Genomic DNA, 12,853 nt, shown 5'->3' on the forward strand with positions numbered 1-12,853 from the left:
CTTGAATTAGACCAGCATTTCATTCCCTATGCTAAGATAAGATCAAAATGTGTACAGGATTTAGACATAAAAGACAATATTATAAGTAAACTAGGATATCAAGGAATAGTTTACTTGTCAGATGTATGGAAAGGGAAGCAGTTCATAACCAAGGAGGAGATGGAGAACATAATTAAAAACAAATTAGATAATTTTGAATACATAAAATTAAAAATCTTTTACACAAACAAAACTACTGAAACTAAGACCAAAAGAAATGTAGTGAATTGGGAAACAATTTTTACAACTAGTATTTCTGACAAAGGATTCATTTCTACAATATATAGAGAACTGATTCAAATTTATTTTAAAAAAAACCTGAAAACTAACAACAAGCTATTCCCCAATTGACAAATGGTCAAAGGATATGCAAAGGCAATTTACAGATGAGGAAATTAAAACTATACATAGTCATATGAAAAATTGCTCTAAACCATGACTTATTAGAGAAATACAAATTAAAGCATCTCTGAGGCACTCAACATCTCTCAGATAGGCCAATAAGACCAGAAAGGACAATGTTTAATGTTGGAAGGGATGTGTTGTTGATGGAGCTGCAAACTCATCCAACCTTTTTTGAGAGCAATCTGGAATTATGCCCAAAATGCAATAAAACTGTCTATACCCTGAAGAGATCATGCAAAAGGGTAAAAACACCACTTGTACAAAAATATTCATAGCAGCTCTGTTTGTGGTGGCAAAGAATTGGAAATCAAGTTATTGTCCATCAATTGGGTAATGGCTAAACAAATTATGGTATATGTATGTTATGGAACACTTGTTCTATTAGAAACCAAGAGGTGTGGGATTTCAGAGAAGCCTGGAAAGACTTGCAAGAACTGATGTTGAGTGAGATGAGCAGAACCAGAAGAACGTTGTTACACCCTAACAGCACCCTGAGGGTGATGATCAACCTTAATGGACTTGTTCATTCCATCAATGCAATAATCAGGGACAATTTTAGAGCACCTGTGAAGGAGAATACCATCTGTACCCAGAGAAAGAACTGTAGTGCTTAAACAAAAACCAAATAATGATGGATTGAAAATCAAAGAGCAATTGAAATTTCTATGTCCACAAAGATGTTCAGCATGAGACAAGAAAAACTGCTGATAAAAAAGAAGTGACTGATTTCAAAGAAGGACACAATTGGTGCTTCAGGTTCATGAAATGGAATGGACTAAGCATTTGTACATGTACCAGAGTTGCCCAAAAGATGCCTGAAGGCTGTGAGTAGAAGGTCCTTGAATTTCATGATGAATAAAACTTGAGTTCAATAATTTTATGTAATGCATTTTTGTATTAAGCAATATGTGATACTTTTCTCAAATTTGGGGCCCCCAAATTAAGGTGCATCATATACATTTGGAACTACAGTAATTACAGCACCCCTGCTTTGGCTTCCAATCTTTATTACTGGTCAAGCATCACACCCAAGTTTAGTTCCTCACCATGTTTTGTAGAGTGGAATCAGGAAAATCTGAGTTAAATCCAGCTTCAGACACTTGTGTGACACTTGGGCTTATCTCAAACTCTATAGGACTCAGTTTACTCATCTGTCAGAGATCATAATATTACCTATATCCTACAGTTTTATGTGAGTTATAATAATATAATATTGTAAATGCTTTACAAACTTAAATTCCTATATAAATATTAGTTATTTTCATTCTAATATCATTATTGTTGTTATTATTATCATCAGTACTCTAAACCTTATTTCCTGAATTTCAAGAACATGATGAACCCTTTTTAAGGAAAATATAATCTAACCTACATGAAAAGAGGCTCTAAGACATTGCTCCCAAGATATAGGATGAAACTCTCTGAATAGGGGAGAGGGAAGGAATACAAATATGAAAAGGTGACATGAAAATAAAAGATATGAATTAAGAAAATTAAGAAAAAAGTATGCAATTATAACAAAAAACTTTCATATACTTGACTTTTTTAACCAAGAAACTTATTTGAATTATATATTCATGCTGACTGCCTTAACTTTTTCATCAAAATATAGAATTCAGTTGAGAAAATCTACTAATTAAGTTAAGTTTACATTTATTTCAAGTTTAAATTTGTTACATTTAAGTTAACTTTAAGTTAAGTTTAAGTTTACTAGAGTATCATATGCTCACTCATTGTCTTTATAATGTATTTTGGCATTACAATAAAATCTGGCTTATAGAGAGCATTTTATTAACCAAAAATCTCTTCTATGAAGAACTACTATGTTTACCTAGACTACAATAACTGATGCTCAAAATAATGATTCTGTGATCCTAAAAAATCCTGAATCATCAAAGAAAGTATAAATTTTATTCATTACAGCATGTCTATTTTACTATATTCTAAATCTTATAAAATTATTCATTTACATTCAAAGCTATATAATAACACCATCTCACATTTCACAAAGTCTCAATTCACATTTCACAAAGTCTCAAAGTTATAACAAACCTCAAAGGTCATTTGGTCCAAAACTTACCTAAATTAACACCATTTACTATAGCAACTAGAATGCAAACTCCTTGGGATTAAGAAATTTTGAAAAATGAGAACCAATAAATTGTTCCTACCCATTTAAATTCCTTCATGAAGTAACAAACACCTCTCAAAAATGAGTGATTATATGATAACATAAATTAGGGTTCTAGGGAGAGAAAAAGGAAAACCATGCAAAAGACATACATGTTCAAAAGAATATAATTAAAGGATATTCCTTATTGCTGGTTAGAGATAGGTGTGGGGTGCTACATCCCCACAATTTGCATAGGTCAGAAAGATGATATAGCAATTCCCTTGATTAAGGTGATACAGTGAATCCAAAAGTACTTTCCTAGTTTTCAAATCTTTTATACAGATCAAGTTCTATCACTAACGTATGCTAGAAATGTTTCTTTCATTTTGGACATGATCATTTGAGAGAATATAATATTTCAGGTAAAATAGACAAAGTAAACTGAGCAATATATTTTTTTAAAGTGGTGAGATTAATGAAAAAATAATTAAATGTAGATAGCTAAAGAAAAAACTAACTACTGTCAAATGTATATGACATTCATTAGAGTTTCCTGGTGAATGATCAGTTCCAAAAAACAGAAAGAAGAAAATAAAGGAAAAGGCAAACTACCATATTTCCCCATGTATAATATGTGCCTTAATTTTGAGGCCTAAAATTTAAAAACAAAAATATATTACATGAAATTAGTGAACTCAAGTTTTATTCATCATGAAATTCCAGGACCTTTTGCTCATAGCTTTCCAGCATCTTCTGGTCAAGTCTGGTGCATGAACACATGTTTAGTACATTACTGTTTCATGAACCCAAAGCACTAGCTCTGTCCTCCTTTGAAATCAGTCACTTCTTTTTCATCAGCAGTTCTTGCCTCATGCTGAACCATCTTTGTGAATGCAAGAATTCCAATGGCTCTTTGCTCTTCAATTCATCTCTTTAATTCCCTCTCTTACTCAGGTCATTTGGCTGACTTGCTTCTCATGGCCTTCTTCTGCCATGGTGTTTTCATTAAGTTTTCTTCTTCCCATAGCTAGTCTTTGATTGTTTTCTCAGTTGGAGGAGGACCAAACTGACATTAAGCCGAATGATTCCCATTCACTTTTGCAAACTTGATTACTTTGAACTTGAATTCAGCACTATGTGAAAATCTTTTCTGAGCCATTTCTGGGCAGAATGTAGCAAAATGCAACCTATTATACTTGTAACAACTGTGAAACAATGAGCACAAAGACAAGTGCAAAAAAGCAGGAAATGCAGTAAAAAAATCTACAACTATTGAATAAGATGCCCCCAGTTTTTAGACCCTAAATTTTTTGAAAATGAGTGCATCTTATACATGGGGAAATATGGTTAAAATTATGCAATAATATCAACAAATGGTTGAGAGAACAGAAATTAATTTAAGATATTTTAAATATATTGAAAATATATCTGATTCTAGCAGGAAACACTAGTGAGTCCAAGAGTTTCTATTATAAAATGAAAGGAAACTTACATAGGTACATGACTGAAAATAGTTAAGGAAATGATCAAAAGGAAGTTAAAGAGAATAGCAAGTTCTCTTGTAGTTTGTCCACCCACATTCAGATTAGTAGATTGGATCCCTAGGGAAAGCTAGTTACTTCTATTTTTAAACCTGAAGATCTACTATCTGACACTATACTTCATAAGTCATCTTCCAATTTGCTCTTCCCAAAATCAGTCACCAGGATAGTATGTCTAGCTTTTCCACAGTCCCTTGAAGTAATGTCTGTCTCTCTGATGCCACAACAAAATAAGAGAGTCCTGGTATCCTAAGTCCATGTAATCAAATTTTAAATTTCATTCATAAGTCCATATACTAGTTTTTAGGGTGAACCAAAAGTCTAAAAATGGAGGTTTATTGCAGTATGAGGTATATGTGATAGCATTTCTCCATTTTTATAATTGTTAAAACCAGATCTTATACCAATGATTAAAAGTAATCATACATTTAACTTATTGTAACAAATTGCATCAGAATATGTATTGTAGTGCTTTTGCCATAAAAATATTTCCAAACTATCCTGAATAATGGTGAAAAGCATTGGGTTATTTAAAGTTTAATAATTTGTGACCAGTAATTTTTGCCCATTTTTATTTTCCTACAAAGGAGTTGAATACTGATAATGGTATTACAAATCCTGTATTGATATTCAATTCTTTTTTCTCTATAGGAAAAATGGATTTTAATAGAATTAATTATTTTCAATAATTTATTTTAAGATAACCAAAGTTAAACAGAATTTTTAAAAAGCCAAAAGAGTGGACAAAAGAATCTTAAAGTACAAATAGCACAAATAACTAAAAACTGAAATTGCTTTCACACTGCAAGGGAGAAACAAAGTTATTGTCCCCTGGGAATCCCACACTTGCCTATAGGTCATTCTGAGTTAAAGATTGAGATTAGCTATGATATGAATTATTGACATCTAAAATTTTAATTGAAATATTTTTAATCTGTTCTGATTTTAGCCAAATTTATTTTGTTTGTCAAAAAAGTTTTTAAAAGTTTATGTAATTTAAATAAATCCCTACTCCTATTGTCATATTAACACATTTTGCATTTTTATGATCTCTTCTATCCCATCACTGGTTAATGAATTCTTCCTCAATTCATAGCTTTCCAAGAGGTAAACTTTCAGGTTAATGAAAAAAATCCTGAAGATACAGGAGGAATTATATCAACTGAACATGAGACTATAGGGCAAACCACCCATTTCTCATCAGTGATGAGAAATAAATCCAAAGACACCATACCTCATAAATGTCATTCTCAAATGATAGACTGTCTATCTATCAATGAAGTCTTATATAAGACATCTGAAGTGTTGAATAATTAAATATGTACTCTGCATTCCTTGTTCAGACAAGACATTTTTATTACTTGCTGCTTCCCATTTATTACAGCATTCTATACATATTCTATATTTAAGTCAAATTGATCAAGACTCTAGCTTCCATTTATGTTCTGTCTTGGGGCATCACTTCAGCATTGATGACAACTTCTTGCATGAATGAAATTTGACACTTTTCTTCTATATTCTACTTCTATTATTACCCTTTCACCAATCAATCAGGCAATAAACATGTATTAAGGACCTATGTGTCAAGCATTCTGTTAAGGACTGGAGATATAAAAATAAAAATAAAAAATTGTCCCTGCCCTTAAAGAGTTTACAATCTAATGTGGGTAGACTACATGCAAACAAATACTTACATATGGGTGTGTGTTTGTATAACAAGCTAAAACTAGGATACTTAGGATATAACTAGGAAATAATGGACAAAGGGAAGGTACTGGAATTAAAAGTTATAGGGGAAGGCTTCCCTTCTTGTATGCCAAATGTACAGTTTATTTGCTCTCTGAAGTCTTCCTTGAACTATCAGAAAAAATAAACTATAATACCTTACACTTCTTATAACACTCAAGTATCTCTGTGACTTAAGCCTTAAAAAAATTAGATTAAATATGTGTTTGCCTTCAGAGTTTGTCCTAATAAGGGACAAATATTAACCTCAAAAGTTTGGCTTTAAGAAAGAGCAAAACAGAATTAGGTTAAACATACATATTTATTAATATTTCTTTAAGTATGACATGCATGGCATGCAAGACAATATAGCTTTGAAAAGAAATTTTTATGTAATTTCACTCTCAGAAGATGGGATCAGAAATGTTACTTTTGACTTGTCCATCAAAAGTGGAGTGGGGGCAATTCAGGACAGGGTGGAGGAGCTATACATCAGACATTCTATTAAAAAGAATGCTTTAAGCTAAATACCTCCACAAAAGCAATGTGAATCATTCCCCTCCAAGATGTTGACATATCCAGTGACAAAATAGGATTTGTTATTAGGGATCTACATACTTTGTCTACATTTCTCTCTCTAAATATGAAATCCTTACCCAATGGCCAATAAATGAGGCCTATTATTGAAGGAGCTGGATTATATGAATCTTTAAATTCTTATTATGAATTCAACCAAAAGAAAAAAAAGTTGAATGTTAGGAGAAAGATGGCTCATCTATGTCCCTTGGGTAAGAAAATACATGACTTGATAGAGTGGATTTTATCATATACCCAAAGACAATAAAAAAAACCCTTTCTTGAGATATATTGACCATATATTGCAGTACTAATTTAAATCCAAAATATTGTCTAAGCCAAAATTCCTTTCCTTGACTACCACTCCCTGTTCTCTCCATTGGACTATGTCAGCATCATCATTCCACTGTCTCCATGCCACTTGGTCCTACCTTCCACTGCACCCTCTCAAACTCCTGTTCTATTGCTAACAAATTACACTGCATTCCTTCTCCTGGAAATTACTTTGCATATATGTCATTTTTAATATATTTTAATTTCTTCAATAAATTATAAATTCTATATTTACAGGGAATAGTCCATTTTGTTGTCTATGCCCATATCATGAAATATAAATTTAGAGCTGGGAGGGTCTCAGATGAAGGATCAGCCTATTGAGGAGGATTCTGGCAAGATTCTTACCTTCTAAAAGAAAAACACCCCTATGATTGTCATAGAATAATCGATTCTCTTTACCTTAATAGAAGTGCACAATGAAGGCATCTTTGAATTCCTAGAGAAAATCTTTTTGTCACATAAGCTGGAAAATTTCAGTCAGCTTTAAAGAGCGATGGACCCCCCACCCCCACCTTGTAGGTCTCAGCTGGAATATTATCAACACCAGGTCCTTTGCCACTTAAAAAGAGCCTAATGGCATCCAAAACCTCTTCTTCAGTTGGAACTTCAGCTAGAGATTGATTGATTTCAACTTGAGGTAAATGGTCAATGGCTTCTGCATTGATTGATGATGGTCTGTAAGAATACTATGGAAGTGTTCAGCTCAACTCTCTAGGATTATGTTCCTCTCACTAGTCAACATAGCTCCATCAGCACTGAGTAGTTGAGATGTACTTTAAGTCTTTAGCCTGGAAATAGCCTTAGAGCATCATAAAAGCACTTCAGATTGTTACTGTCTGAATAAAACTGAATTTCATCTGCCTTTTTCACTGAATCAAGAAACCTGAATCACTGTAAGCTTCCCTTGTACTTTACCTTCAATGGAGTTAAATGATGCCTTTTTAAAATTTCATGAGATATCTTGCTTGTAAACCCTGTGGAGTTTTGTATTTAGCAGCTTCTGTATTTCCCCAGAATTTTCATCAAGTCAGTCTTGATGTTTAGCAAGCACATGCAGTACTGTACACCAGATCTCTGAAAGCTGCCACCTCCTTTTCTGCTCCACGGATGCCAATTGTATGTTGGCTCAACTTTCCCTCCAAGTAAGCAAAAAATTAATACTGCTCAGAGACATTTTCTAATCCAATGATACTAATTCTTCTGTTAGTCATTTTGCCTTGGGGTTGTCACTTCAGCTGATTGTGAATATTTAGCTTGAAAAGGATGAGTCTGTGATCAGTCCAGCATTCAGCACCACACATTGCCTTCATCACTGGCATCCTGTCTGTTTTTCCTCCTTACAATCACATAGCCAATGCTTGCTGTGAGAGGGCATTCAGGAAGTTTTACTGAATTGGGTAAATGGAAGACAGGATTTGTGATGAGGTCATGAGATGAACAAGTCTTCTGTAGAAGGTAACCACTGCTAATGCTGTTTCCAGTTCCATTCCTCCCATGGACTCCCTGCCTTGCCTGGTAGTCTGAGTCTACCCTAGCAACAGTCAGCCAGAATTATAAGCTTGTCCTCTTTTAGTACATTGATGAAATGGTTTTCAAGTCTTCATTAAATTTTTCTTTGACTCCATCAGGGTTCATCATGGTAGGAGTATATACACTAATGATAATGGCATGGAATTTTTCTGCAAGGGGCAACATTGTCATGAAGCTGTTATCACTCCTTTTGGTAGGTAAACAAGCTTGTTGACTAGATTTTGATTGCAAAACCTACCCATTTCATGGCTTTCCCCTTCACTGTGACCATTCCAGAAAAATGTGTGTATCTAGCTCCAACTTCAGTAATCTGGCCTTCATTTGTCAGCCTGGTTTCACTCAATGCTGCTATTTGGATAGGATACCTACCAAATTCTCTTGCAACAAGAGCAGTTTGTCTTTCAAGTCTATTAGATCCTGTGTTGTTTATGAATGTGCACACATTCCATGCTCTGATGGTGAGTGAAATTTTCTTTGAAGAAGTTTGTACATTTTTTAATGTTTCAACTTCAGGATGGGATACCTTCCTGACATGGGCAAGCAGATAATTTTTAGGACTTCTTTTCTAGCCCTTTTCTCATACCAGGAGGTAAGCAGTGCAATACTTAAAAGGGCTATTCAGATACCTAGGGGGCTGCCATATACCACTGCTTTTTGGGTCATGTGTGTTTGGGTTGTGACTACAGCTCTTGGTATGTCCACATCTGCAGCTTTGTCACTTGCCTGTCATGACAGCACTTTGAGTTAGGAATGGTAAAATGGTATGAATGATATCTTTTGACTTGTGTGTAAACCTGGGCACTACTGGGTCAAAGCAGAGATACTCTCTTAACCTGGTAGGGAAAAAAAAAGTTTTAGCTAAAGTGAGGCAGAGTTGGATGAACCTATTGGCCTCATTGTCTCTTCCAAAGTCATCATTGTTCAATGGCCAGACATTGTCATGACAACTGGTGATGGCTCTTGATGCAGTGGACAATCTTTGCATTTTTGATGTCTAACTAAGCTTTAAACATTCCACAACACCTACTTTAGTTGCTTTCATGAGCATTGAAATGAATTATTCTATTTGTCCATTCCACCAGTGGATAGACAGTCCCTCCTCCCCAGCTCTCTGATGGGTTTGAGACCCCTCAGTTACCTTCAACTGGTTTAACCTGCTTGCCAAAATGGTTTACCAGGGTGTGGCCACTATTCAGGTTGCAACTTCTTGGAGCCACAGGTGAGAGTTAGGTGGCTCAGGTAGACATCAAAGGTAGAGAGGAACCCTGAAAAGGGCTTGGCAGCCCTCACACCAGAGGTACTACTCTTCCTTGAACACATTCTATATCCGTAATAGGTAGAGTTATAAGAACAGAAATAAGATTGCATAGGAAGAATGAGAGGCTGAAGATGATCCTTAGGCTACAAAGCAAAAGGCCAAAAGAATGATGATGCTTTTTTTTAAAAGTAATCAGAGATGATCTTCATTGATAAAACATTTAAAGTAACTTAAGATCCAAGAATGGAATAATAAGGGGCTTAACAATCAACCAATGTCAACAACAAAGTAATGATCAAATGGCTGACTCATGAAGATTTGTACAGAACAGAGTAAATCACTTTTGTGAACTTCATCTATAAAAAGAAGTTAATAATGTCTGTATAATCTGCTATATAAGATAGGCAGTATGAGATATTATAATTGCTATTTCTGGATTTTTTCAATAATGATATTGACAATAATATATTAATTTTTAGATTGATTACAAAATTCTAAAGGTTCTATAGTCCAGGGTGATCTGGTCTCTTTAGAAATTACTTATGCTTATGTTTCTAAATTAATACAATAGGGTTTTTTTGCTTGACAATACAAAAATAGTTTGGTTAGTGCAAGAGAATATAAGGTGGGCAGAGGTTGTACCCATGGGAGCAATATTTGAGCTGCTAATAAGGGGTAGTTTGTAGAGTCAACACAGTTCAGCCACTCAAACTGCAATAGGAAATGGGTAGCCAACTAATGTGACAGCCATAGCAATAAGATAACTACAGAAGTGTCTCACAGCTATGAACTTAGAAACCATTCATTACATCTGGCAGGTAAGCACATAAGGAAGAAAGATGATAACAAGGTGATAATCAACTCTGTGGGATATAACAGGTGGAGTAAAATTACATGGAATGAGACAAGAATATATAAGACCCTATGAGGCCAATATTGAGCCTGGGCACTACTGGTTCAAAGCAGAGATACTCTCTTAGCCTGGTAGGAAAAAAAAAGTTTTAGCTAAATTACTGTATGAGACTGACTATATTATTTCACAATCACTCCTGGTGAGTCAAAGTTTCACCAAAAAAAAACCCATTTACATACATTCTATCATTTGGGTAGAGGACTATAAATGGTTGCATAGTAGTAGTATAAGCACTAGCACTAGTAATACTAGTAGTGCTAACACTACAACATAGGTGTACCTATCGTCCAAAAGTTCTCCATGCCTCAGGGAAGCAGATAAAGGGAAGAAAAGTTGCTTCTTTTAAAATCTGAAGTAGTACAAGGAACATAAAAGTAATTTTAAATCTTTTATTAAATACTACACATGGTTAAACTTAGATTGTAGAAAATTAGTATTTTAAATAAAGCAATCTAGGAGAAAAAATAAAATGAATCATTGAAAAGCATTGACTACAAGAACATTTGGCACAAGAGTCACCGAAGAATTGTGAACTTTACAAATAATCTCTCTGTTAAAGGAAAAAGAGGACATTCTTACATAAAGTTTATGCGTCATGAATGATGTTATATACATACACATATGCATGCATGAATATATTTTATGAGCATTTATTATCCTTTTTTCCTTCTCCACCAACACCCATTAGAAGAGAAAAAGGACACCTGTATAATAAAAATATATAATCCATAAAATTATACATATTGGTCTCATCCAAAACTGTATTTCTTAGTCTTTCTTTTAAATCTATCACTTCCCTGGTAGGATGTGATTAGTGTATTTCATCTTCAGTCCTCTAGAGTCTTGGTTTATCATTGCATTGATCAGAATTCTACAATCTTACAAAGCTGTTTTTCTTTATAATATACATGTATAAATTGCTCTCCTACACCAATCTGTATAAACTTATAGAAGAAGTTCTGGTTTCTTCTGAAATGATTTTGCCATTCTTTATGGCACAATAATATTCCAAATGATAGGCATATGCTTCCTTTTCAATTACTATGTCATTACAAAAAAGTGCAGCTAAAATATTTTTGTACTTATGAGTGATTTTCCTCATTTATTTTATCTTTTTCATGTATAGACTTATTACTGGAATCAAAGGGTGCACACACTTTACTTTACCTTAGAAGCATGAAGTTCTCACTTGCTTTCCAGAAAGATAGAACAAGTCACATCGTCACCAACTATCAATGTGCCTGCTTTTCCATAGCCTTTCTAAGCATTTGTCCTTTTTCTCTTTTGTCAAACCAATGGTTGTAATGTAGAACCTCAAAATTTCTTTAATTACAAGTAATTTATAACAATTTTTCATATAATAGGGAATATATTTTCATATAGTGGTTTGACTTATTTATCTGAAAACTGCCTGTTCATATTCTTTGGTCATTTATCTATTTATTTCCTTTCCTTATTAATACCTAATTAGTTTTGTTTGTACAAAATATTTTTTCATATTATATGATCAAAACTGTCCATTTTTCTTCTACACTCCTGTCTCTTGTTTGGTCATGAACTCTTCTTCTATACATAGATCTGAGAGGTAATTTCTTCCTTGCTGCTGTAATTTGCTTATGACATCATCATTTATGTCTAATGTTGTGGTAATTTAAAAGTCAAGTGAAGATAACATTAAAAAAGAAAATTATGGCTCAATTTCTCAAACAAAAAAACTACTACTTATATTAGCCAATAAATATGCTAGCAATATATTAAGAAAATATTCATGGGACATTGATGTATTGCTGGCAGAGTTGTGAACGGATCTAATCATTCTGTCGGGCAATATGGAACTATGCCCAGAGAGCAATAAAACTGTTCATACCATTTGACCTAGCAATTAAAATTTTTAGGTCTATATTCAGAAAAAATTATAAAAAATAGGAAAAGTTCTATATTCCAAAATATTCCAAAATATTGGTAGTAGCTCTTTTTTGTAGTGGCAAAGAATTGGAAATTGAGGAGATGCCCACATCAATTGGGGGATGGTTAAACAAGTTATTGTCTGTGAACACTATGGGATATTATTGTTCTACAAGAAACCATAATTGGCTATACTCTAGAGAAGCATAGAATGACCTACAGGATCTGATGCTGATGGAAAGGAGTAGAATCAAGAGAACAATGTACACATTAACAACATTGTGAGATGATCAGCCTTAATGGAAGCAGCTCCTCTCAGCAATTCAGAGAGCTAGAACAACCCTATTAGACTGGCTATGGACAATGTTATCCCCATCCAGAGGAATAAAAACAAAGAAACAAAAAGAATCTGATGAACATTTATAAAAGTTGTCTCTTATGTATCCCTTTCCCTTAATCCCAATTCTTCATACTGAACATGACTAATATGTAATGTACAATGCTAATATGCA

This window comes from Macrotis lagotis, chromosome X (genome assembly GCF_037893015.1).
Source record: "Macrotis lagotis isolate mMagLag1 chromosome X, bilby.v1.9.chrom.fasta, whole genome shotgun sequence".
NCBI classification, from domain to species: Eukaryota; Metazoa; Chordata; class Mammalia; order Peramelemorphia; family Peramelidae; genus Macrotis; species Macrotis lagotis.